We start from the raw sequence: 26541 nt of genomic DNA, 5'->3' as shown, positions 1-26541 counted from the left end.
GTTGCGCGCCCTGGTGGGCACCATGGTGCGCACCAAGGAGCGCTCCGAAGTGTGCTCCAAGGTGCGGCGTGCACGAAGTCGGAGCCCGGTTTGCCCCGGGTGCGCACCTCGCGTGCACCTTCGCCGCGGTGGGCACCATGGCGTGCACGAAGTCGGAGCCCGGTTTGCCCCGGGTGCGCACCTCGCGTGCACCTTCGCCGGGGTGGGCACCTCGGCTGGGTTGCGCGCCCTGGTGCGCACCAAGGAGCGCTCCGAAGTGTGCTCCAAGGTGCGGCGTGCACGAAGTCGGAGCCCGGTTTGCCCCGGGTGCGCACCTCGCGTGCACCTTGGCGCGGTGGGCACCATGGCGTGCACGAAGTCGGAGCCCGGTTTGCCCCGGGTGCGCACCCCGCGTGCACCTTCGCCGGGGTGGGCACCTCGGCTGGGTTGCGCGCCCTGGTGCGCACCAAGGGGAGCGCTCCGAAGTGTGCTCCAAGGTGCGGCGTGCACGAAGTCGGAGCCCGGTTTGCCCCGGGTGCGCACCTCGCGTGCACCTTCGCCGCGGTGGGCACCTTGGCTGGGTTGGGCACCATTGAGCGCTCCGAAGTGTGCTCCAAGGTGCGCACCATGGCCCTCCAAGGTGCGCAGCATGGCGTGCACGAAGTCGGAGCCCGGTTTGCCCCGGGTGCGCACCTCGCGTGCACCTTCGCCAGGGTGGGCACCTCGGTGCGCACACCTTCTCAATGTTTTCTTGCCTTTTCTGGAAATTGGTGAAGGCAGCGCATCAAAGGTGCGCACCTCGGTGTGCTCCGAGGTGCGAACCCGAGAGCGCTCCGAGGGTGCCCACGAAGTCGAAAGTCGGGTTAATTGCATTGTTTCCCCGGGTGCGCTCCGAGGTGCGCAACATCGGTGCGCACCAAGGAGGGCTCCGAAGTGTGCTTCCAAGGTGCGCACGATTCGGGAGCTCGGTTTGCCCGGGGTGCGCACACCTTGGCTGGGTTGCGCACCCTTTGTGCGCTCCAAGGTGCGCACGAAGTCGGAGCTCGGTTTTGCCCCGGGTGCGCACCTTCGCCAGGGTGCGCACCTTGATGCGCACGCCTTGGCTGGGCTGCGCACCTTGGTGGGCGCCATGGTGCGCACCTTTCGTGCGCTCCAAGGTGCGCACGAAGTCGGAGCTCGGTTTGCCCCGGGTGCGCACCTTGGTGGGCGCCCATGGTGCACTCCGAGGTGCCCAAGATTGGTGCGCACCAAGGAGCGCTCCGAAGTGCGCTCCAAGGTGCGCAGGTGCGCGCGAAGTCGAAAGTTGGGTTAATTGTCCGGTTTGCCTCGGGTGCGCACCTTGCGTGCACCTTCGCCAGGGTGGGCGCCTTGGTGCGCACACCTTGGCTGGGCTGCGCACCCGGGCGCGCACACCTTGGCACCCGCGTTTCCTTCATTTTAAATTTTTTTTTTTTACAATCTCTCAAGTGGGAAATTCTATAATCTCAACTTTTTTGCCTTTTCAGGAAACTTTTGAATGGAGCGCATCATTGGTGCGCTCCGAAGTGTGCTCCAAGGTGCGCACCTCTGGTGTGCTCCAAAGCTCTCTCTAGCTGCGTGCACCTGCCCCGGCCCGCGCACCCGGCCCCGCCCAGCTTCGCTCACCTGTCCCGGGCGTCTGGTGCGGAACCTTAGAGTAAGAAACATCACCGTGCACCTTGGCCAACGTGCGCGACTCGACCGAGCGCGCACTGGCCGAGGTGCACACCGATTTCACCTGGGTGCGCGCGCAGCACCTCGGGCGCACCGGGGTGCGCGCACAACGCCCCGGGTTGCACCGTGGCCTGTGTGCTCGGGGGCGCCTCGGGTGCGCGCTCGGTGTCGCCCCCCTGCGCGCAGCGGTAGTGCGGGGCAGCGCACCCCCGGCCCGGCCCGGCCCCCGACGAGAACGCAAACGGGCAAAAGGTTTATTCAAATAGCATTGCGACGCCCGGAACGAAAAACTAAAAAGGGTGCAACACCGGGACTCTCCCGGGAGGTCACCCATCCCAGTACTACTCCGGCCCAAGCGCCGCTTAACTGCGGAGTTCTGATGGGATCCGGTGCACTAACGCTGGTATGATCGCACCCGTTATGAGCTTGTCGCAGTGTGTACTTAGCAAACCGCGACCCACGTGCGAATCCACCCCGGCCACCCACCCCCGTCGAGGTGCCACCCCCTCCCCCTCGCGAAGTGCGCCCCGTTCGCCAAGTGTGAGCCCTGCCCGGGTGCGCGCACCTTGCTAGGGCGTCGGGTGTGCACCCCGGCCCGGCCTACGTGCGTGCACCTGGACGGGGCGTCGTGTGCGTGCAGTGTCCCGTCTGCAACGCGGTGCCCACACACCACCTCGGGCGCAACGACCTGCGCTCACATGTGGGCCGAGTGCACCTTGGTGCAGGTTCGGGGCGCCTCGGGTGCACGCTCGATCTTGCCCCGGTGCACCAAGGCGCTCGGTTTGCCCCGGGTGCGCACTTGGTGCAAGGTGGGCACCCAAAATAGGGATCAAGCACCAAAAACACAAGTTTCGGGATGCAAAATGGGACCCAAGGACCACAAATGCGTTCCAAGACCCATGATGGGTCCACGAGAACAAAAATGTGTTCCGAGACTTAATAAACAAATATGGGTTTTAGGAGAAGAAACATGCTCTGATGCCCAAAAACGAGAATCGACCCCGAAAAGGCCACAGGCCAAAAGTGGGATGCGAGACAAAAAAAAGATGGGACCCGAGGACCAAAATTGGGTTCCCAGGTCGAAGACAGGGCAACCGGACAAGAAACGACCTCTAAGGCTCGAAATGAGTCCCGACGACTAAAACTTGACAAGAAGCACCCATCAGGCACCCAGCTCGACACCCATGGGATGCCCGACCCACCCGGGCTTCCACCTAGCACACCTTGGCACCCCACCCCACCCTCGCACCCAACCTCGCACCCAACTTAGCACCTTTGAACCCACATTGGCACTCACCCTGACCCTGGCACTTGGAACCCACATTGGCCACTCACCTTGACCCTGGCACCCACCTTTGCACTCACCTTGGGACCCACCCTGGCTCCCACCTCGCACCCACCCAGACACCCACCTTGGTTCCTTGGCACCCACCTTGGATCCTTGGCACCCACCCCGACACCCACCTTGGCACGCAACTTGGCTACTTGCCACCCACCTTGGCTCCTTGACGCCCACCCAGACCACAACCACCCCGTGACCTACCCTGGCTAGGGTTGGTGCACACCCACCTGGTGCCCACCTTGGCACCCACCCCATGACCCACCTTGGCACGCACCTTAGTACCCACCCCGTTACCCACCCTAGGACCCACCCCGTGACCCACCTTGGCCAGGGTGGGTGCCTTGGTGCGCACAACTTGCCTGGGCTGCACACCAGGGCGGGCTCAAGATGGCACCCCGCGTTCCGTTTTTTTCACTATCTTTCAAAACGGAAATTTTAAAATCTCATTTTTTTTTTTTTTTTGCCTTTTCTGGAAATTAGTGAAGGCAGCGCATCAAAGGGTGCGCAATGCTGGTGCGAACCCGGGAGCGCTCCGATGTGTGCTCCAAGGTGCGGCGTGCCGAAGTCCGAGCCCGCTTGCCCCGGGTGCGCACCTCGCGTGCACCTTCGCCGGGGTGAGCACCTTGGCTGGGTTGCGCGCCCTGGTGCGCACCAAGGAGCGCTCTGGAAGTGTGCTCCAAGGTGCGGCGTGCACGAAGTCGGAGCTCGGTTTGCCCCCGGGTGTGCACCTCGGGTGCGCACCTCGCGTGCACCTTCGCTGCGGTGGGCACCTTGGCTGGGTTGCGCGCCTTGGTGGGCACCATGCAGTGCACGAAGTCGGAGCCCGGTTTGCCCCGGGCGCGCACCTCCGCCAGGGTGGGCACCTTGGTGCGCACCAACTTGCCTGGGCTGCGCACCAGGAAGGGCTCAAGATGGCACCCGCGTTCCGTTTTTTTCACTATCTTTCAGAACGGAAATTTTAAAATATCGTTTTTTTTTGCCTTTTCTGGAAATTAGTGAAGGCACGCGCATCAAAGGTGCGCAACGCTGGTGCGAACCTGGGGAGCGCTCCGATGTGTGCTCCAAGGTGCGGCGTGCACGAAGTCGGAGCCCGGTTTGCCCCGGGTGCGCCCTGGTGGGCACCATGGTGCGCACCAAGGAGCGCTCCGAAGTGTGCTCCAAGGTGCGCCCTGCACGAAGTCGGAGCCCCGGTTTGCCCCGGGCGTGCACCGCGGGTGGGCACCTTGGTGCGCATGCCTTGCCTGGGCTGCGCACCAGGGCGGGCTCAAGATGGCACCCGCGTTCCGTTTTTTTTCACTATCTTTCAAAACAGGAAATTTTAAAATCTCATTTTTTTTTTGCCTTTTCTGGAAATTAGTGAAGGCAGCGCATCAAAGGTGCGCACCTCGCTGCCCACCACGGTGCGCAACGCCGGTGGGCACCCGGGAGTGCTTCGAAGTGTGCTCCAAGGTGCTGCGTGCACGTTGTCGGAGCCCGGTTTGCCCCGGGTGCGCACCTCCGCGTGGCACCTTCGTCGGGGTGGGCACCTTGGCTGGGTTTTGCCCCGGCTGCGCTCCGAAGCGGGGTTATTGGAGCGCCGCCTCTTTTTTTGTCGGAGCGTTTGGTGGGGTTTCTCGCATTGGCTCTTCCCAGGGCCCGGTTGCCACCCTGGCGCGCACGAAGTCGGAAGTAGGGTTAATTGCCCGGGTGCGCACCTTTGCCAGGGTGGGCACCTTACCTGGGCTGTGCACCAGGGCGGGCTCAAGATGGCACCCGCGTTCCGTTTTTTTTCACTATCTTTCAAAACGGAAATTTTAAAATCTCCTCTTTTTTTTGCCTTTTCTGGAAATTAGTGAAGGCAGCGCATCAAAGGTGCGCACCTCGCTGCCCCACCTTGGTGTGCTCTGAGGTGCGCACCCGGGAGCGCTACGAAGTGTGCTCCAAGGTGCGGCGTGCACGTTGTCGGAGCCCGGTTTGCCCCGGGTGCGCACCTCGCCTGCACCTTGGCCGGGGTGGGCACCCTGGCTGGGTTTGCCCAGGGTGCGCTCCGAAGCGGGGTTACTGGAGCGCCCCCTCTTTTTTTGTCAGAGCGTTTGGTGGGGTTTCTCGCATTGGCTCTTCCCAGGCCCGGTTGTTGGTGCGCCTCCACCCTGGCTGCGCGCGAAGTTGGAAGTTGGGTTAATTGCCCGGGCGCGCACCTTCGCCAGGGTGGGCACCTTGGTGCGCACAACCTTGGCTGGGCTGCGCACCAGGGCGGGCTCAAGATGGCACCAGCATTCCCTTTTTCTCACTATCTTTCAAAACGGAAATTTTAAAATCTCGTTTTTTTTTTGCCTTTTATGGAAATTAGTGAAGGCATCGCATCAAAGGTGCGCACCTCGCTGCCACCTTGGTGTGCTCCGAGGTGCCCACCACGGTGCGCTCCGAGGTGCCCACCACGGTGCGCAACGCCGGTGCGAACCCGGGAGCGCCCCGATGTGTGCTCCAAGGTGCGGCGTGCACAGAAGCCGGACCCCGGTTTGCCCCGGGTGCGCACCTCGCGTGCACCTTGGTGCGCACCACCTTGGCTGGGTTGCGCGGCCCTGGTGGGCACCATGGTGCGCACCAAGGAGCGCTCCAAAGTGTGCTCCAAGGTGCGGCGTGCACGAAGTCCTAGCCCGGTTTGCCCCGGGTGCGCACCTTCGCCGCGGTGGGCACCATGGCGTGCACGAAGTCGGAGCCCGGTTTGCCCCGGGTGCGCACCTCGCGTGCACCTTCGCCGGGGTGGGCACCTCGGCTGGGTTGCGCGCCCCTGGTGCGCACCAAGGAGCGCATCCGAAGTGTGCTCCAAGGTGCGGCGTGCACGAAGTCGGAGCCCGGTTTTGCCCCGGGTGCGCACCTTCGCCGCGGTGGGCACCCCTGGTGCGCACCATGGCGTGCACGAAGTCGGAGCCCGGTTTGCCCCGGGTGCGCACCCTCGCGTGCACCTTCGGCGGGGTTGCGCGCCCTGGTGCGCACCAAGGAGCGCTCCGAAGGTGTGCTCCAAGGTGCGGCGTGCACGAAGTCGGAGCCCGGTTTGCCCCGGGTGCGCACCCTCGCGTGCACCTTCGGCGGGGTTGCGCGCCCTGGTGGGCACCATGGTGCGCACCAAGGAGCGCTCCGAAGTGTGCTCCAAGGTGCGGCGTGCACGAAGTCGGAGCCCGGTTTGCCCCGGGTGCGCACCTCGCGTGCACCTTCGCCGCGGTGGGCACCATGGCGTGCACGAAGTCGGAGCCCGGTTTGCCCCGGGTGCGCACCTCGCGTGCACCTTCGCCGGGGTGGGCACCTCGGCATGGGTTGCGCGCCCTGGTGCGCACCAAGGAGCGCTCCGAAGTGTGCTCCAAGGTGCGGCGTGCACGAAGTCGGAAGCCCGGTTTGCCCCGGGTGCGCACCTCGCGTGCACCTTCGCCGCGGTGGGCACCATGGCGTGCACGAAGTCGGAGCCCGGTTTGCCCCGGGTGCGCACCCCGCGTGCACCTTCGCCGGGGTGGGCACCTCGGCTGGGTTGCGCGCCCTTGGCTGGCGCACCAAGGAGCGCTCCGAAGTGTGCTCCAAGGTGCGGCGTGCACGAAGTCGGAGCCCGGTTTGCCCCCGGGTGCGCACCTCGCGTGCACCTTCGCCGCGGTGGGCACCTTGGCTGGGTTGGGCACCTGGCGTGCACGAAGTCGGAGCCCGGTTTGCCCCGGGTGCGCACCTCGCGTGCACCTTCGCCAGGGTGGGCACCTCGGTGCGCACACCTTCTCAATGTTTTCTTGCCTTTTCTGGAAATTGGTGAAGGCAGCGCATCAAAGGTGCGCACCTCGGTGTGCTCCGAGGTGCGAACCCGAGAGCGCTCCGAGGTGCCCACGAAGTCGAAAGTCGGGTTAATTGCATTGTTTTCCCCGGGTGCGCTCCGAGGTGCGCAATATCGGTGCGCACCAAGGAGGGCTCCGAAGTGTGCTCCAAGGTGCGCACGATTCGGAGCTCGGTTTGCCCGGGGTGCGCACACCTTGGCTGGGTTGCGCACCCTTTGTGCGCTCCAAGGTGCGCACGAAGTCGGAGCTCGGTTTGCCCCGGGTGCGCACCTTCGCCAGGGTGCGCACCTTGATGCGCACGCCTTGGCTGGGCTGCGCACCTTGGTGGGCGCCATGGTGCGCACCTTTCGTGCGCTCCAAGGTGCGCACGAAGTCGGAGCTCGGTTTGCCCCGGGTGCGCACCTTGGTGGGCGCCATGGTGCACTCCGAGGTGCCCAAGATTGGTGCGCACCAAGGAGCGCTCCGAAGTGCGCTCCAAGGTGCGCAGGTGCGCGCGAAGTCGAAAGTTGGGTTAATTGTCCGGTTTGCCTCGGGTGCGCACCTTGCGTGCACCTTCGCCAGGGTGGGCGCCTTGGTGCGCACACCTTGGCTGGGCTGCGCACCCGGGCGCGCACACCTTGGCACCCGCGTTTCCTTCATTTTAAATTTTTTTTTTTTACAATCTCTCAAGTGGGAAATTCTATAATCTCAACTTTTTTTGCCTTTTCAGGAAACTTTTGAATGGAGCGCATCATTGGTGCGCTCCGAAGTGTGCTCCAAGGTGCGCACCTCTGGTGTGCTCCAAAGCTCTCTCCAGCTGCGTGCACCTGCCCCGGCCGCGCACCCGGCCCCGCCCAGCTTCGCTCACCTGTCCCGGGCGTCTGGTGCGGAACCTTAGAGTAAGAAACATCACCGTGCACCTTGGCCAACGTGCGCGACTCGACCGAGCGCGCACTGGCCGAGGTGCACACCGATTTCACCTGGGTGCGCGCGCAGCACCTCGGGCGCACCGGGGTGCGCGCACAACGCCCGGGTTGCACCGTGGCCTGTGTGCTCGGGGCGCCTCGGGTGCGCGCTCGGTGTCGCCCCCCGCGCGCGCGGTAGTGCGGGCAGCGCACCCCGGCCCGGCCCGGCCCCGACGAGAACGCAAACGGGCAAAAGGTTTATTCAAATAGCATTGCGACGCCCGGCGAAAAACTAAGAAAGGGTGCAACACCGGGACTTCCCGGGAGGTCACCCATCCCAGTACTACTCCGGCCCAAGCGCGCTTAACTGCGGAGTTCTGATGGGATCCGGTGCACTAACGCTGGTATGATCGCACCCGTTATGAGCTTGTCGCAGTGTGTACTTAGCAAACCGCGACCCACGTGCGAATCCACCCCGGCCACCCACCCCCGTCGAGGTGCACACCCTCCCTCGCGAAGTGCGCCCCGTTCGCCAAGTGTGAGCCCTGCCCGGGTGCGCGCACCTTGCTAGGGCATCGGGTGTGCACCCGGCCCGGCCTACGTGCGTGCACCTGGACGGGGCGTCGTGTGCGTGCAGTGTCCCGTCTGCAACGCGGTGCCCACACACCACCTCGGGCGCAACGACCTGCGCTCACATGTGGGCCGAGTGCACCTTGGTGCATGTTCGGGGCGCCTCGGGTGCACGCTCGATCTTGCCCCGGTGCACCAAGGCGCTCGGTTTGCCCCGGGTGCGCACTTGGTGCAAGGTGGGCACCCAAAATAGGGATCAAGCACCAAAACACAAGTTTCGGGATGCAAAATGGGACCCAAGGACCACAAATGCGTTCCAAGACCCATGATGGGTCCACGAGAACAAAAATGTGTTCCGAGACTTAATAAACAAATATTGGGTTTTAGGAGAAGAAACATGCTCTGATGCCCAAAACGAGAATCGACCCCGAAAAGGCCACAGGCCAAAAGTGGGATGCGAGACAAAAAAAAATGGGACCCGAGGACCAAAATTGGGTTCCCAGGTCGAAGACAGGGCAACCGGACAAGAAACGACCTCTAAGGCTCGAAATGAGTCCCGACGACTAAAACTTGACAAGAAGCACCCATCAGGCACCCAACTCGACACCCATGGGATGCCGACCCACCCGGGCTTCCACCTAGCACACCTTGGCACCCACCCACCCTCGCACCCAACCTCGCACCCAACTTAGCACCTTTGAACCCACATTGGCACTCACCCTGACCCTGGCACCTTGGAACCCACATTGGCACTCACCTTGACCCTGGCACCCACCTTTGCACTCACCTTGGGACCCACCCTGGCTCCCACCTCGGCACCCACCCAGACACCCACCTTGGTTCCTTGGCACCCACCTTGGATCCTTGGCACCCACCCCGACACCCACCTTGGCACGCAACTTGGCTACTTGCCACCCACCTTGGCTCCTTGACGCCCACCCCGACAACCACCCCGTGACCTACCCTGGCTAGGGTTGGTGCACACCCACCCTGGTGCCCACCTTGGCACCCACCCCATGACCCACCTTGGCACGCACCTTAGTACCCACCCCGTTACCCACCCTAGGACCCACCCCGTGACCCACCTTGGCCAGGGTGGGTGCCTTGGTGCGCACAACTTGCCTGGGCTGCACACCAGGGCGGGCTCAAGATGGCACCCGCGTTCCGTTTTTTTCACTATCTTTCAAAACGGAAATTTTAAAATCTCGTTTTTTTTTTTTTTTTGCCTTTTCTGGAAATTAGTGAAGGCAGCGCATCAAAGGTGCGCAATGCTGGTGCGAACCCGGGAGCGCTCCGATGTGTGCTCCAAGGTGCGGCGTGCACGAAGTCCGAGCCCGGCTTGCCCCGGGTGCGCACCTCGCGTGCACCTTCGCCGGGGTGAGCACCTTGGCTGGGTTGCGCGCCCTGGTGCGCACCAAGGAGCGCTCTGAAGTGTGCTCCAAGGTGCGGCGTGCACGAAGTCGGAGCTCGGTTTGCCCCGGGTGTGCACCTCGGGTGCGCACCTCGCGTGCACCTTCGCTGCGGTGGGCACCTTGGCTGGGTTGCGCGCCTTGGTGGGCACCATGCAGTGCACGAAGTCGGAGCCCGGTTTGCCCCGGGCGCGCACCTCCGCCAGGGTGGGCACCTTGGTGCGCACAACTTGCCTGGGCTGCGCACCAGGAAGGGCTCAAGATGGCACCCGCGTTCCGTTTTTTTCACTATCTTTCAGAACGGAAATTTTAAAATATCGTTTTTTTTTGCCTTTTCTGGAAATTAGTGAAGGCAGCGCATCAAAGGTGCGCAACGCTGGTGCGAACCTGGGAGCGCTCCGATGTGTGCTCCAAGGTGCGGCGTGCACGAAGTCGGAGCCCGGTTTGCCCCGGGTGCGCCCTGGTGGGCACCATGGTGCGCACCAAGGAGCGCTCCGAAGTGTGCTCCAAGGTGCGGCCTGCACGAAGTCGGAGCCCGGTTTGCCCCGGGTGTGCACCGCGGGTGGGCACCTTGGTGCGCATGCCTTGCCTGGGCTGCGCACCAGGGCGGGCTCAAGATGGCACCCGCGTTCCGTTTTTTTCACTATCTTTCAAAACGGAAATTTTAAAATCTCATTTTTTTTTGCCTTTTCTGGAAATTAGTGAAGGCAGCGCATCAAAGGTGCGCACCTCGCTGCCCACCACGGTGCGCAACGCCGGTGGGCACCCGGGAGTGCTTCGAAGTGTGCTCCAAGGTGCTGCGTGCACGTTGTCGGAGCCCGGTTTGCCCCGGGTGCGCACCTCGCGTGCACCTTCGTCGGGGTGGGCACCTTGGCTGGGTTTGCCCCGGCTGCGCTCCGAAGCGGGGTTATTGGAGCGCCGCCTCTTTTTTTGTCGGAGCGTTTGGTGGGGTTTCTCGCATTGGCTCTTCCCAGGCCCGGTTGCCACCCTGGCGCGCACGAAGTCGGAAGTAGGGTTAATTGCCCGGGTGCGCACCTTTGCCAGGGTGGGCACCTTACCTGGGCTGTGCACCCGGGCGGGCTCAAGATGGCACCCGCGTTCCGTTTTTTTCACTATCTTTCAAAACGGAAATTTTAAAATCTCCTCTTTTTTTTGCCTTTTCTGGAAATTAGTGAAGGCAGCGCATCAAAGGTGCGCACCTCGCTGCCCACCTTGGTGTGCTCTGAGGTGCGCACCCGGGAGCGCTACGAAGTGTGCTCCAAGGTGCGGCGTGCACGTTGTCGGAGCCCGGTTTGCCCCGGGTGCGCACCTCGCCTGCACCTTGGCCGGGGTGGGCACCCTGGCTGGGTTTGCCCAGGGTGCGCTCCGAAGCGGGGTTACTGGAGCGCCCCCTCTTTTTTTGTCAGAGCGTTTGGTGGGGTTTCTCGCATTGGCTCTTCCCAGGCCCGGTTGTTGGGTGCGCTCCCACCCTGGCGCGCGCGAAGTTGGAAGTTGGGTTAATTGCCCGGGCGCGCACCTTCGCCAGGGTGGGCACCTTGGTGCGCACACCTTGGCTGGGCTGCGCACCAGGGCGGGCTCAAGATGGCACCAGCATTCCCTTTTTCTCACTATCTTTCAAAACGGAAATTTTAAAATCTCGTTTTCTTTTGCCTTTTATGGAAATTAGTGAAGGCATCGCATCAAAGGTGCGCACCTCGCTGCCCACCTTGGTGTGCTCCGAGGTGCCCACCACGGTGCGCTCCGAGGTGCCCACCACGGTGCGCAACGCCGGTGCGAACCCGGGAGCGCCCCGATGTGTGCTCCAAGGTGCGGCGTGCACGAAGCCGGACCCCGGTTTGCCCCGGGTGCGCACCTCGCGTGCACCTTGGTGCGCACACCTTGGCTGGGTTGCGCGGCCTGGTGGGCACCATGGTGCGCACCAAGGAGCGCTCCGAAGTGTGCTCCAAGGTGCGGCGTGCACGAAGTCCTAGCCCGGTTTGCCCCGGGTGCGCACCTTCGCCGCGGTGGGCACCATGGCGTGCACGAAGTCGGAGCCCGGTTTGCCCCGGGTGCGCACCTCGCGTGCACCTTCGCCGGGGTGGGCACCTCGGCTGGGTTGCGCGCCCTGGTGCGCACCAAGGAGCGCTCCGAAGTGTGCTCCAAGGTGCGGCGTGCACGAAGTCGGAGCCCGGTTTGCCCCGGGTGCGCACCTTCGCCGCGGTGGGCACCCTGGTGCGCACCATGGCGTGCACGAAGTCGGAGCCCGGTTTGCCCCGGGTGCGCACCTCGCGTGCACCTTCGGCGGGGTTGCGCGCCCTGGTGCGCACCAAGGAGCGCTCCGAAGTGTGCTCCAAGGTGCGGCGTGCACGAAGTCGGAGCCCGGTTTGCCCCGGGTGCGCACCTCGCGTGCACCTTCGGCGGGGTTGCGCGCCCTGGTGGGCACCATGGTGCGCACCAAGGAGCGCTCCGAAGTGTGCTCCAAGGTGCGGCGTGCACGAAGTCGGAGCCCGGTTTGCCCCGGGTGCGCACCTCGCGTGCACCTTCGCCGCGGTGGGCACCATGGCGTGCACGAAGTCGGAGCCCGGTTTGCCCCGGGTGCGCACCTCGCGTGCACCTTCGCCGCGGTGGGCACCTCGGCTGGGTTGCGCGCCCTGGTGCGCACCAAGGAGCGCTCCGAAGTGTGCTCCAAGGTGCGGCGTGCACGAAGTCGGAGCCCGGTTTGCCCCGGGTGCGCACCTCGCGTGCACCTTCGCCGCGGTGGGCACCATGGCGTGCACGAAGTCGGAGCCCGGTTTGCCCCGGGTGCGCACCCCGCGTGCACCTTCGCCGGGGTGGGCACCTCGGCTGGGTTGCGCGCCCTGGTGCGCACCAAGGAGCGCTCCGAAGTGTGCTCCAAGGTGCGGCGTGCACGAAGTCGGAGCCCGGTTTGCCCCGGGTGCGCACCTCGCGTGCACCTTCGCCGCGGTGGGCACCTTGGCTGGGTTGGGCACCATTGAGCGCTCCGAAGTGTGCTCCAAGGTGCGCACCATGGCCCTCCAAGGTGCGCAGCATGGCGTGCACGAAGTCGGAGCCCGGTTTGCCCCGGGTGCGCACCTCGCGTGCACCTTCGCCAGGGTGGGCACCTCGGTGCGCACACCTTCTCAATGTTTTCTTGCCTTTTCTGGAAATTGGTGAAGGCAGCGCATCAAAGGTGCGCACCTCGGTGTGCTCCGAGGTGCGAACCCGAGAGCGCTCCGAGGTGCCCACGAAGTCGAAAGTCGGGTTAATTGCATTGTTTTCCCCGGGTGCGCTCCGAGGTGCGCAACATCGGTGCGCACCAAGGAGGGCTCCGAAGTGTGCTCCAAGGTGCGCACGATTCGGAGCTCGGTTTGCCCGGGGTGCGCACACCTTGGCTGGGTTGCGCACCCTTTGTGCGCTCCAAGGTGCGCACGAAGTCGGAGCTCGGTTTGCCCCGGGTGCGCACCTTCGCCAGGGTGCGCACCTTGATGCGCACGCCTTGGCTGGGCTGCGCACCTTGGTGGGCGCCATGGTGCGCACCTTTCGTGCGCTCCAAGGTGCGCACGAAGTCGGAGCTCGGTTTGCCCCGGGTGCGCACCTTGGTGGGCGCCATGGTGCACTCCGAGGTGCCCAAGATTGGTGCGCACCAAGGAGCGCTCCGAAGTGCGCTCCAAGGTGCGCAGGTGCGCGCGAAGTCGAAAGTTGGGTTAATTGTCCGGTTTGCCTCGGGTGCGCACCTTGCGTGCACCTTCGCCAGGGTGGGCGCCTTGGTGCGCACACCTTGGCTGGGCTGCGCACCCGGGCGCGCACACCTTGGCACCCGCGTTTCCTTCATTTTAAATTTTTTTTTTTTACAATCTCTCAAGTGGGAAATTCTATAATCTCAACTTTTTTTGCCTTTTCAGGAAACTTTTGAATGGAGCGCATCATTGGTGCGCTCCGAAGTGTGCTCCAAGGTGCGCACCTCTGGTGTGCTCCAAAGCTCTCTCCAGCTGCGTGCACCTGCCCCGGCCGCGCACCCGGCCCCGCCCAGCTTCGCTCACCTGTCCCGGGCGTCTGGTGCGGAACCTTAGAGTAAGAAACATCACCGTGCACCTTGGCCAACGTGCGCGACTCGACCGAGCGCGCACTGGCCGAGGTGCACACCGATTTCACCTGGGTGCGCGCGCAGCACCTCGGGCGCACCGGGGTGCGCGCACAACGCCCGGGTTGCACCGTGGCCTGTGTGCTCGGGGCGCCTCGGGTGCGCGCTCGGTGTCGCCCCCCGCGCGCGCGGTAGTGCGGGCAGCGCACCCCGGCCCGACCCGGCCCCGACGAGAACGCAAACGGGCAAAAGGTTTATTCAAATAGCATTGCGACGCCCGGCGAAAAACTAAGAAAGGGTGCAACACCGGGACTTCCCGGGAGGTCACCCATCCCAGTACTACTCCGGCCCAAGCGCGCTTAACTGCGGAGTTCTGATGGGATCCGGTGCACTAACGCTGGTATGATCGCACCCGTTATGAGCTTGTCGCAGTGTGTACTTAGCAAACCGCGACCCACGTGCGAATCCACCCCGGCCACCCACCCCCGTCGAGGTGCACACCCTCCCTCGCGAAGTGCGCCCCGTTCGCCAAGTGTGAGCCCTGCCCGGGTGCGCGCACCTTGCTAGGGCGTCGGGTGTGCACCCGGCCCGGCCTACGTGCGTGCACCTGGACGGGGCGTCGTGTGCGTGCAGTGTCCCGTCTGCAACGCGGTGCCCACACACCACCTCGGGCGCAACGACCTGCGCTCACATGTGGGCCGAGTGCACCTTGGTGCATGTTCGGGGCGCCTCGGGTGCACGCTCGATCTTGCCCCGGTGCACCAAGGCGCTCGGTTTGCCCCGGGTGCGCACTTGGTGCAAGGTGGGCACCCAAAATAGGGATCAAGCACCAAAACACAAGTTTCGGGATGCAAAATGGGACCCAAGGACCACAAATGCGTTCCAAGACCCATGATGGGTCCACGAGAACAAAAATGTGTTCCGAGACTTAATAAACAAATATTGGGTTTTAGGAGAAGAAACATGCTCTGATGCCCAAAACGAGAATCGACCCCGAAAAGGCCACAGGCCAAAAGTGGGATGCGAGACAAAAAAAAATGGGACCCGAGGACCAAAATTGGGTTCCCAGGTCGAAGACAGGGCAACCGGACAAGAAACGACCTCTAAGGCTCGAAATGAGTCCCGACGACTAAAACTTGACAAGAAGCACCCATCAGGCACCCAACTCGACACCCATGGGATGCCGACCCACCCGGGCTTCCACCTAGCACACCTTGGCACCCACCCACCCTCGCACCCAACCTCGCACCCAACTTAGCACCTTTGAACCCACATTGGCACTCACCCTGACCCTGGCACCTTGGAACCCACATTGGCACTCACCTTGACCCTGGCACCCACCTTTGCACTCACCTTGGGACCCACCCTGGCTCCCACCTCGGCACCCACCCAGACACCCACCTTGGTTCCTTGGCACCCACCTTGGATCCTTGGCACCCACCCCGACACCCACCTTGGCACGCAACTTGGCTACTTGCCACCCACCTTGGCTCCTTGACGCCCACCCCGACAACCACCCCGTGACCTACCCTGGCTAGGGTTGGTGCACACCCACCCTGGTGCCCACCTTGGCACCCACCCCATGACCCACCTTGGCACGCACCTTAGTACCCACCCCGTTACCCACCCTAGGACCCACCCCGTGACCCACCTTGGCCAGGGTGGGTGCCTTGGTGCGCACAACTTGCCTGGGCTGCACACCAGGGCGGGCTCAAGATGGCACCCGCGTTCCGTTTTTTTCACTATCTTTCAAAACGGAAATTTTAAAATCTCGTTTTTTTTTTTTTTTTGCCTTTTCTGGAAATTAGTGAAGGCAGCGCATCAAAGGTGCGCAATGCTGGTGCGAACCCGGGAGCGCTCCGATGTGTGCTCCAAGGTGCGGCGTGCACGAAGTCCGAGCCCGGCTTGCCCCGGGTGCGCACCTCGCGTGCACCTTCGCCGGGGTGAGCACCTTGGCTGGGTTGCGCGCCCTGGTGCGCACCAAGGAGCGCTCTGAAGTGTGCTCCAAGGTGCGGCGTGCACGAAGTCGGAGCTCGGTTTGCCCCGGGTGTGCACCTCGGGTGCGCACCTCGCGTGCACCTTCGCTGCGGTGGGCACCTTGGCTGGGTTGCGCGCCTTGGTGGGCACCATGCAGTGCACGAAGTCGGAGCCCGGTTTGCCCCGGGCGCGCACCTCCGCCAGGGTGGGCACCTTGGTGCGCACAACTTGCCTGGGCTGCGCACCAGGAAGGGCTCAAGATGGCACCCGCGTTCCGTTTTTTTCACTATCTTTCAGAACGGAAATTTTAAAATATCGTTTTTTTTTGCCTTTTCTGGAAATTAGTGAAGGCAGCGCATCAAAGGTGCGCAACGCTGGTGCGAACCTGGGAGCGCTCCGATGTGTGCTCCAAGGTGCGGCGTGCACGAAGTCGGAGCCCGGTTTGCCCCGGGTGCGCCCTGGTGGGCACCATGGTGCGCACCAAGGAGCGCTCCGAAGTGTGCTCCAAGGTGCGGCCTGCACGAAGTCGGAGCCCGGTTTGCCCCGGGTGTGCACCGCGGGTGGGCACCTTGGTGCGCATGCCTTGCCTGGGCTGCGCACCAGGGCGGGCTCAAGATGGCACCCGCGTTCCGTTTTTTTCACTATCTTTCAAAACGGAAATTTTAAAATCTCATTTTTTTTTGCCTTTTCTGGAAATTAGTGAAGGCAGCGCATCAAAGGTGCGCACCTCGCTGCCCACCACGGTGCGCAACGCCGGTGGGCACCCGGGAGTGCTTCGAAGTGTGCTCCAAGGTGCTGCGTGCACGTTGTCGGAGCCCGGTTTGCCCCGGGTGCGCACCTCGCGTGCACCTTCGTCGGGGTGGGCACCTTGGCTGGGTTTGCCCCGGCTGCGCTCCGAAGCGGGGTTATTGGAGCGCCGCCTCTTTTTTTGTCGGAGCGTTTGGTGGGGTTTCTCGCATTGGCTCTTCCCAGGCCCGGTTGCCACCCTGGCGCGCACGAAGTCGGAAGTAGGGTTAATTGCCCGGGTGCGCACCTTTGCCAGGGTGGGCACCTTACCTGGGCTGTGCACCCGGGCGGGCTCAAGATGGCACCCGCGTTCCGTTTTTTTCACTATCTTTCAAAACGGAAATTTTAAAATCTCCTCTTTTTTTTGCCTTTTCTGGAAATTAGTGAAGGCAGCGCATCAAAGGTGCGCACCTCGCTGCCCACCTTGGTGTGCTCTGAGGTGCGCACCCGGGAGCGCTACGAAGTGTGCTCCAAGGTGCGGCGTGCACGTTGTCGGAGCCCGGTTTGCCCCGGGTGCGCACCTCGCCTGCACCTTGGCCGGGGTGGGCACCCTGGCTGGGTTTGCCCAGGGTGCGCTCCGAAGCGGGGTTACTGGAGCGCCCCCTCTTTTTTTGTCAGAGCGTTTGGTGGGGTTTCTCGCATTGGCTCTTCCCAGGCCCGGTTGTTGGGTGCGCTCCCACCCTGGCGCGCGCGAAGTTGGAAGTTGGGTTAATTGCCCGGGCGCGCACCTTCGCCAGGGTGGGCACCTTGGTGCGCACACCTTGGCTGGGCTGCGCACCAGGGCGGGCTCAAGATGGCACCAGCATTCCCTTTTTCTCACTATCTTTCAAAACGGAAATTTTAAAATCTCGTTTTCTTTTGCCTTTTATGGAAATTAGTGAAGGCATCGCATCAAAGGTGCGCACCTCGCTGCCCACCTTGGTGTGCTCCGAGGTGCCCACCACGGTGCGCTCCGAGGTGCCCACCACGGTGCGCAACGCCGGTGCGAACCCGGGAGCGCCCCGATGTGTGCTCCAAGGTGCGGCGTGCACGAAGCCGGACCCCGGTTTGCCCCGGGTGCGCACCTCGCGTGCACCTTGGTGCGCACACCTTGGCTGGGTTGCGCGGCCTGGTGGGCACCATGGTGCGCACCAAGGAGCGCTCCGAAGTGTGCTCCAAGGTGCGGCGTGCACGAAGTCCTAGCCCGGTTTGCCCCGGGTGCGCACCTTCGCCGCGGTGGGCACCATGGCGTGCACGAAGTCGGAGCCCGGTTTGCCCCGGGTGCGCACCTCGCGTGCACCTTCGCCGGGGTGGGCACCTCGGCTGGGTTGCGCGCCCTGGTGCGCACCAAGGAGCGCTCCGAAGTGTGCTCCAAGGTGCGGCGTGCACGAAGTCGGAGCCCGGTTTGCCCCGGGTGCGCACCTTCGCCGCGGTGGGCACCCTGGTGCGCACCATGGCGTGCACGAAGTCGGAGCCCGGTTTGCCCCGGGTGCGCACCTCGCGTGCACCTTCGGCGGGGTTGCGCGCCCTGGTGCGCACCAAGGAGCGCTCCGAAGTGTGCTCCAAGGTGCGGCGTGCACGAAGTCGGAGCCCGGTTTGCCCCGGGTGTGCACCTCGCGTGCACCTTCGGCGGGGTTGCGCGCCCTGGTGGGCACCATGGTGCGCACCAAGGAGCGCTCCGAAGTGTGCTCCAAGGTGCGGCGTGCACGAAGTCGGAGCCCGGTTTGCCCCGGGTGCGCACCTCGCGTGCACCTTCGCCGCGGTGGGCACCATGGCGTGCACGAAGTCGGAGCCCGGTTTGCCCCGGGTGCGCACCTCGCGTGCACCTTCGCCGGGGTGGGCACCTCGGCTGGGTTGCGCGCCCTGGTGCGCACCAAGGAGCGCTCCGAAGTGTGCTCCAAGGTGCGGCGTGCACGAAGTCGGAGCCCGGTTTGCCCCGGGTGCGCACCTCGCGTGCACCTTCGCCGCGGTGGGCACCATGGCGTGCACGAAGTCGGAGCCCGGTTTGCCTCGGGTGCGCACCCCGCGTGCACCTTCGCCGGGGTGGGCACCTCGGCTGGGTTGCGCGCCCTGGTGCGCACCAAGGAGCGCTCCGAAGTGTGCTCCAAGGTGCGGCGTGCACGAAGTCGGAGCCCGGTTTGCCCCGGGTGCGCACCTCGCGTGCACCTTCGCCGCGGTGGGCACCTTGGCTGGGTTGGGCACCATTGAGCGCTCCGAAGTGTGCTCCAAGGTGCGCACCATGGCCCTCCAAGGTGCGCAGCATGGCGTGCACGAAGTCGGAGCCCGGTTTGCCCCGGGTGCGCACCTCGCGTGCACCTTCGCCAGGGTGGGCACCTCGGTGCGCACACCTTCTCAATGTTTTCTTGCCTTTTCTGGAAATTGGTGAAGGCAGCGCATCAAAGGTGCGCACCTCGGTGTGCTCCGAGGTGCGAACCCGAGAGCGCTCCGAGGTGCCCACGAAGTCGAAAGTCGGGTTAATTGCATTGTTTTCCCCGGGTGCGCTCCGAGGTGCGCAACATCGGTGCGCACCAAGGAGGGCTCCGAAGTGTGCTCCAAGGTGCGCACGATTCGGAGCTCGGTTTGCCCGGGGTGCGCACACCTTGGCTGGGTTGCGCACCCTTTGTGCGCTCCAAGGTGCGCACGAAGTCGGAGCTCGGTTTGCCCCGGGTGCGCACCTTCGCCAGGGTGCGCACCTTGATGCGCACGCCTTGGCTGGGCTGCGCACCTTGGTGGGCGCCATGGTGCGCACCTTTCGTGTGCTCCAAGGTGCGCACGAAGTCGGAGCTCGGTTTGCCCCGGGTGCGCACCTTGGTGGGCGCCATGGTGCACTCCGAGGTGCCCAAGATTGGTGCGCAACAAGGAGCGCTCCGAAGTGCGCTCCAAGGTGCGCAGGTGCGCGCGAAGTCGAAAGTTGGGTTAATTGTCCGGTTTGCCTCGGGTGCGCACCTTGCGTGCACCTTCGCCAGGGTGGGCGCCTTGGTGCGCACACCTTGGCTGGGCTGCGCACCCGGGCGCGCACACCTTGGCACCCGCGTTTCCTTCATTTTAAATTTTTTTTTTTTACAATCTCTCAAGTGGGAAATTCTATAATCTCAACTTTTTTTGCCTTTTCAGGAAACTTTTGAATGGAGCGCATCATTGGTGCGCTCCGAAGTGTGCTCCAAGGTGCGCACCTCTGGTGTGCTCCAAAGCTCTCTCCAGCTGCGTGCACCTGCCCCGGCCGCGCACCCGGCCCCGCCCAGCTTCGCTCACCTGTCCCGGGCGTCTGGTGCGGAACCTTAGAGTAAGAAACATCACCGTGCACCTTGGCCAACGTGCGCGACTCGACCGAGCGCGCACTGGCCGAGGTGCACACCGATTTCACCTGGGTGCGCGCGCAGCACCTCGGGCGCACCGGGGTGCGCGCACAACGCCCGGGTTGCACCGTGGCCTGTGTGCTCGGGGCGCCTCGGGTGCGCGCTCGGTGTCGCCCCCGCGCGCGCGGTAGTGCGGGCAGCGCACCCCGGCCCGGCCCGGCCCCGACGAGAACGCAAACGGGCAAAAGGTTTATTCAAATAGCATTGCGACGCCCGGCGAAAAACTAAGAAAGGGTGCAACACCGGGACTTCCCGGGAGGTCACCCATCCTAGTACTACTCCGGCCCAAGCGCGCTTAACTGCGGAGTTCTGATGGGATCCGGTGCACTAACGCTGGTATGATCGCACCCGTTATGAGCTTGTCGCAGTGTGTACTTAGCAAACCGCGACCCACGTGCGAATCCACCCCGGCCACCCACCCCCGTCGAGGTGCACACCCTCCCTCGCGAAGTGCGCCCCGTTCGCCAAGTGTGAGCCCTGCCCGGGTGCGCGCACCTTGCTAGGGCGTCGGGTGTGCACCCGGCCCGGCCTACGTGCGTGCACCTGGACGGGGCGTCGTGTGCGTGCAGTGTCCCGTCTGCAACGCGGTGCCCACACACCACCTCGGGCGCAACGACCTGCGCTCACATGTGGGCCGAGTGCACCTTGGTGCATGTTCGGGGCGCCTCGGGTGCACGCTCGATCTTGCCCCGGTGCACCAAGGCGCTCGGTTTGCCCCGGGTGCGCACTTGGTGCAAGGTGGGCACCCAAAATAGGGATCAAGCACCAAAACACAAGTTTCGGGATGCAAAATGGGACCCAAGGACCACAAATGCGTTCCAAGACCCATGATGGGTCCACGAGAACAAAAATGTGTTCCGAGACTTAATAAACAAATATTGGGTTTTAGGAGAAGAAACATGCTCTGATGCCCAAAACGAGAATCGACCCCGAAAAGGCCACAGGCCAAAAGTGGGATGCGAGACAAAAAAAAATGGGACCCGAGGACCAAAATTGGGTTCCCAGGTCGAAGACAGGGCAACCGGACAAGAAACGACCTCTAAGGCTCGAAATGAGTCCCGACGACTAAAACTTGACAAGAAGCACCCATCAGGCACCCAACTCGACACCCATGGGATGCCGACCCACCCGGGCTTCCACCTAGCACACCTTGGCACCCACCCACCCTCGCACCCAACCTCGCACCCAACTTAGCACCTTTGAACCCACATTGGCACTCACCCTGACCCTGGCACCTTGGAACCCACATTGGCACTCACCTTGACCCTGGCACCCACCTTTGCACTCACCTTGGGACCCACCCTGGCTCCCACCTCGGCACCCACCCAGACACCCACCTTGGTTCCTTGGCACCCACCTTGGATCCTTGGCACCCACCCCGACACCCACCTTGGCACGCAACTTGGCTACTTGCCACCCACCTTGGCTCCTTGACGCCCACCCCGACAACCACCCCGTGACCTACCCTGGCTAGGGTTGGTGCACACCCACCCTGGTGCCCACCTTGGCACCCACCCCATGACCCACCTTGGCACGCACCTTAGTACCCACCCTGTTACCCACCCTAGGACCCACCCCGTGACCCACCTTGGCCAGGGTGGGTGCACCCACCCTGGTGCCCACCTTGGCACCCACCCATCCTAGCACCCAGCCTGTGACCGGGCTTGGAACCCAACCTTGCACCCGTCTTGGCCAGTGTGGGTGCGCACCCATCCTGGCACCCACGTTGTGACACACCCTTTAACCCACGCACCCTAGCAGCCACGTTGGCACCCACCTTGGAACACAACCTAGCAACTTGGCACCCACCCCGTGACCCACCTTGGCATCCACCATAGCAGTCGCCCACTTGGCACCCACCTTGGAACCCAAGTTGGCACCCACCTCGGCACCCACCTTGACACTTGTGGACCCACCTTGCCACTCACCCTAGCATCGACCCATCCTAGCACCCACCCTGGCACCTTTGCACCCTAGCACTCACCCATCCTAGCACCTAACCTGTGACCCACCTTGACACTCACCCTCGCACCCACCTTGGAACCCAACCTAGCACCCACCCACCCTGACACCAACCCTAGCACCTACCCACCCTTGCACCCACCCTGTGACCCATCTTGGCACCCACCCATCCTACCACTCAACCTATCACCCACCTTCTCACCCACCTTGGCATCCACCTTAGCACCCACCCACACTGGCACCTTGGCACCCACCTCGGGCAAGGTGGGTGCACACCCACCCTGACACCCAATTTAGAACCAACCGAGCATGTTACCCACCTTGGCACCCACATTGCAGCCCACCCTAGTACCCACCCTATGACCCACATTGGCATCCACACCCTAGCACCCAGGCACCTCGACACCCGCCTTGACACGCACCCTAGCACTAAACCTGTGACCCACCTTGGAACTCACCCTAGAACCCACCCACCCTGTGAACCACCTTGGCATCCACCTTAGCACCCACCCACCTTGGCACCCACTCTAGCACTCACCCATCCTAACACCCAACTTGTTACCCACCTTGGCACCCGCCCTCGCGTCCACCTTGAAACCCACCCTAGCACCCACCCACGCAGGAGCCCACCTTGGCACCCAACCTAACACCCACGCATCCTGGCACCCAACTTGTGACCCACCTTGGAACCCACCCTAGTACCCACCTTTGAACCCACTATATCACCAACCCACCTTGGCACCCACCCTATGACCCTCTTTGGAATCCACCCTAGCACGCACCCACCCTGGCACCCACCATGGAGCGCACCCTAGCACCCACCCACCTCGGCACGCACCTCAACACCCACCTTGGTGTGCGCACTGCGCCAACCTCTCAAAGACCCTATGTGGTGCGCTCCAAAGTGTACACCTTTGGTGCGCTCCAAGGTGCGCACCTTTGGTGCACACCGAGGTGCACACCAAAGTGTGCACCGAGGTGAGCACCAAAGTGCACTCCAAGGTGCACACCAAGGCGTGCACCTTTGGTGCGGTCAATGCAAACGAATTCGGAAGTTGGGGTCGATGTCCTAATCGCTGCTGCAGACTACACGTATGAGAATCGGACAAATAGCTTTATATAGGGGAGGTGTTGCGTTTGATGGGTCGACTCCCCTGGTTGTGTGCACTGCACCAACTTCAAAGACCCTGTCTTGTTTAAGAAGTCAAAAGTTGGGGTGGATGTCCTAATCATTGCTGCAGTCTACGCATGTATGAGAATCAGACAAATAGCTTATATAGGGGAGGTGTTGCATTCGGTGGGTTGACTCCCCTGGTTGTGCGCACTGCGCCAACCTCAAAGACCCCGCATAGCAGAAGAAGTCGGAAGTCGGATTTTGGTGAGCACCAAGGCGTGCACCTTTGGTGCGGTCAACGCAGACGAATTCAGAAGTTGGGGTGGATGTCCTAATCGTTGTTGCAGGCTACACATGTATGAGAATCAGACAAATAGCTTATATAGGGGAGGTGTTGGGTTTGATGGGTCAACTCCCTTGGTTGTGCGCATTACGCCAACCTCAAAGACCTTGTTTTCGTTAAGAAGTCAAAAGTTGGGGTCAATGTCCTAATGGCTCCTGTAGGCTACACATGTATGAGAATCGGACAAATAGCTTATATAGGGGAGGTGTTGGGTTTGATGGGTCGACTCCCCTGGTTGTGCGCATTACGTCAACCTCAAAGACCTTGTTTTCGTTAAGAAGTCAAAAGTTGGGGTCGATGTCCTAATTGCTCCTGTAGACTACACATGTATGAGAATCAGACAAATAGCTTATATAGGGGAGGTGTTGGGTTTGATGGGTTGACTCCCCTAGTTGTTCGCATTACACCAACCTCAAAGACCTTGTTTTCGTTTAGAAGCCGAAAGTTGGGGTCGATGTCCTAATTGCTCCTGCAGGCTACGCATGTATGAGAATCAGACAAATAGCTTATATAGGGGAGGTGTTGGGTTTGATGGGTCGACTCCCCTGGTTGTGCGCATTGCGCCAACCTCAAAGACCCTGCATTGCGGATGAAGTCGAAAGTCAGAGTTTGGTGTGCTACAAGGTGTGGTCGAAGGTGCTCACCTAGGTGTGCACCTTTGGAGCGCAGGAAAAGTGCCCTCCAAAAGTGCGCACCTTTGGAGTGCACAAAAGTGCCCTCCAAAAGTGCGCACCTTTGGAGCGCACAAAAGTGCCCTCCAAAAAGTGCCCTCCAAAAGTGCGCACCTTTGGAGCGCACAAAAGTGCCCTCCAAAAAGTGCCCTCCAAAAGTGCGCACCTTTGGAGTGCAGAAAAGTGCCCTCCAAAAAGTGCCCTCCAAAAGTGTGCACCTTTGGAGTGCACAAAAGTGCCCTCCAAAAGTGCGCACCTTTGGAGCGCAGAAAAGTGCCCTCCAAAAAGTGCCCTCCAAAAGTGCGCACCTTTGGAGCGCAGAAAAGTGCCCTCCAAAAAGTGCCCTCCAAAAGTGCGCACCTTTGGAGCGCAGAAAAGTGCCCTCCAAAAAGTGCCCTCCAAAAGTGCGCACCTTTGGAGCGCAGAAAAGTGCCCTCCAAAAAGTGCCCTCCAAAAGTGCGCACCTTTGGAGCGCACAAAAGTGCCCTCCAAAAAGTGCCCTCCAAAAGTGCGCACCTTTGGAGCGCACAAAAGTGCCCTCCAAAAGTGCGCACCTTTGGAGCGCACAAAAGTGCCCTCCAAAAGTGCGCACTTTTGGTGCGCACCAAGGCGCTGGTTCGGTCGTTGCAGGCGAGTTCGGAAGTTGGGGTCGATGTCCTGAGCGGAGGTGCAAACTACACAGGTGTCGGAATCGGACAAATAGCTTATATAGGGGAGGTGTATGCTTCGATGGGTCGACTCCCCAGGTTGAGCGCACCGCGCCAACCTCAAAGACCCTACGGTATGGATGAAGTCGGAAGTTGGGTCCGATGACCGATTCGATTAGTAGGTATGCTCATGAGGTCGGAATTTGGGTCCGATGACCTGCCATGTGCAGGAAGGCGAATGTTGGCACTGTGCGTTGCAAGGTGCACACCAAGGTGCTGGTGCGGTCTTTTTAGTCGAGTTCGGAAGTTGGGGTCGATGTCCTGATCGGAGGTGCAAGCTACACAGGTGTGGGAATCGGACAAATAGCTTATATAGGGGAGGTGTATGCTTCGTTGGGTCGACTCCCCGGGTTGAGCGCACCGCGCCAACCTCAAAGACCCTACGGTATGGATGAAGTCGGAAGTTGGGTCCGATGACCGATTCGATATGTAGGCATACTCGCGAGGTCGGAATTTGGGTCCGATGACCTGCCATGTGCAGGAAGGCGAATGTTGGCACTGTGCGTTGCAAGGTGCGCACCAAGGCGCTGGTTCGGTCGTTGCAGGCGAGTTCGGAAGTTGGGGTCGATGTCCTGATCGGAGGTGCAAACTACACAGGTGTGGGAATCGGACAAATAGCTTATATAGGGGAGGTGTATGCTTCGTTGGGTCGACTCCCCGGGTTGAGCGCACCGCGCCAACCTCAAAGACCCTACGGTATGGATGAAGTCGGAAGTTGTGTCCGATGACCGATTCGATATGTAGGCATACTCGCGAGGTCGGAATTTGGGTCCGATGACCTGCCATGTGCAGGAAGGCGAATGTTGGGACTGTGCGTCGCAAGGTGCGCACCAAGGCGCTGGTGCCGTCGTTGCAGTCGAGTTCGGAAGTTGGGGTCGATGTCCTGGTCAGAGGTGCAAACTACACAGGTGTGGGAATCGGACAAATAGCTTATATAGGGGAGGTGTATGCTTCGATGGGTCGACTCCCCGGGTTGAGCGCACCGCGCCAACCTCAAAGACCCTACAGTATGGATGAAGTCGGAAGTTGGGTCCGATGACCGATTCGATACGTAGGCATATTGGCGAGGTCTGAATTTGTGTCCGATGACCTGCCATGCGCAGGAAGGCGGAATTTGGGTCCGATGACCGAGTTGATGGCGTGCCATGCGCAGAAAGGCGGAATTTGGGTCCGATGACCGAGTTGATGTTGATGGCCCGCCATGCACAGGAAGGCGGAATTTGGGTCCGATGACCGATTTGAAGGCGTGCCATGCGCAGAAAGGCGGAGTTTGGGTCCGATGACCGAGTTGATATTGATGGCCCGCCATGCGCAGGAAGGCGGAATTTGGGTCCGATGACCTGACATACGCATGGAGTCCGACTCGGGGGCCGATGTTCGATTCGATGACTTGCATTGTGGGTAAAGTCGGAAGTTGTGGTCTTTGACCCGATTCGATGACCAGACTTCGGCTGCTTGAGAATCGGACAAATAACTTATATAGGGGAGGTAGTGTTCTCGAGCATCCTCCCCCCGTGCCCGTTTATGTCGATTGATGCTGGTGCTCGACTGGTTGGAGCGCTCGGATGCAAAAATCTTGCACCAGGATTTATCGATTGTGATGGACACGGCAAGTCTCCTGATTGCTATGCAGGAGCTCATCGTGAATCTCTATGCGGCCTTGGTATGGACTCGACCTGCGGAATGGTTCGGCAATGGTAGTCGCTCCAACACGTCCTTGCAATGGCCACAGAGGTGATTCGACTAGAGCTCCAGTCTAGCTTTTGGGTTGCTTGGCGGACTGGTATAGCCGCGATCGAGTTCCGGCCATGAACGTTTTAGATAGCTCTTGGGCTTTCTGGGACGGAAGTCGGAAGTTTGGGCTGTTGTCCGATTTGATGACCATTCTTCGGATGTGTGAGAATCGGACAAATAACTTA

At 62.0% G+C, this 26541-nt stretch overlaps 4 non-coding genes across 4 annotated transcripts; all 4 read right to left on the bottom strand.

The window, feature by feature from the left end:
* Positions 1 to 1967: 1967 nt before the first annotated feature.
* LOC131869473 (5S ribosomal RNA) lies at positions 1968 to 2088 on the bottom strand. Its single transcript, XR_009367856.1, has one exon. It is a non-coding gene; the product is annotated as a 5S ribosomal RNA (ribosomal RNA).
* A 5899-nt stretch (positions 2089 to 7987) lies between these two features.
* On the bottom strand, positions 7988 to 8106 carry LOC131869464 (5S ribosomal RNA). The gene has a single exon (XR_009367847.1). It is a non-coding gene; the product is annotated as a 5S ribosomal RNA (ribosomal RNA).
* Positions 8107 to 14022: 5916 nt separating this feature from the next.
* On the bottom strand, positions 14023 to 14141 carry LOC131869463 (5S ribosomal RNA). The gene has a single exon (XR_009367846.1). It is a non-coding gene; the product is annotated as a 5S ribosomal RNA (ribosomal RNA).
* A 5915-nt stretch (positions 14142 to 20056) lies between these two features.
* On the bottom strand, positions 20057 to 20175 carry LOC131869457 (5S ribosomal RNA). Its single transcript, XR_009367840.1, has one exon. It is a non-coding gene; the product is annotated as a 5S ribosomal RNA (ribosomal RNA).
* Positions 20176 to 26541: the final 6366 nt, after the last annotated feature.

Source organism: Cryptomeria japonica, unplaced genomic scaffold (assembly GCF_030272615.1).
Source record: "Cryptomeria japonica unplaced genomic scaffold, Sugi_1.0 HiC_scaffold_248, whole genome shotgun sequence".
Classification (NCBI taxonomy): Eukaryota; Viridiplantae; Streptophyta; class Pinopsida; order Cupressales; family Cupressaceae; genus Cryptomeria; species Cryptomeria japonica.
This window is presented reverse-complemented; position numbering and strand designations above follow the sequence as displayed.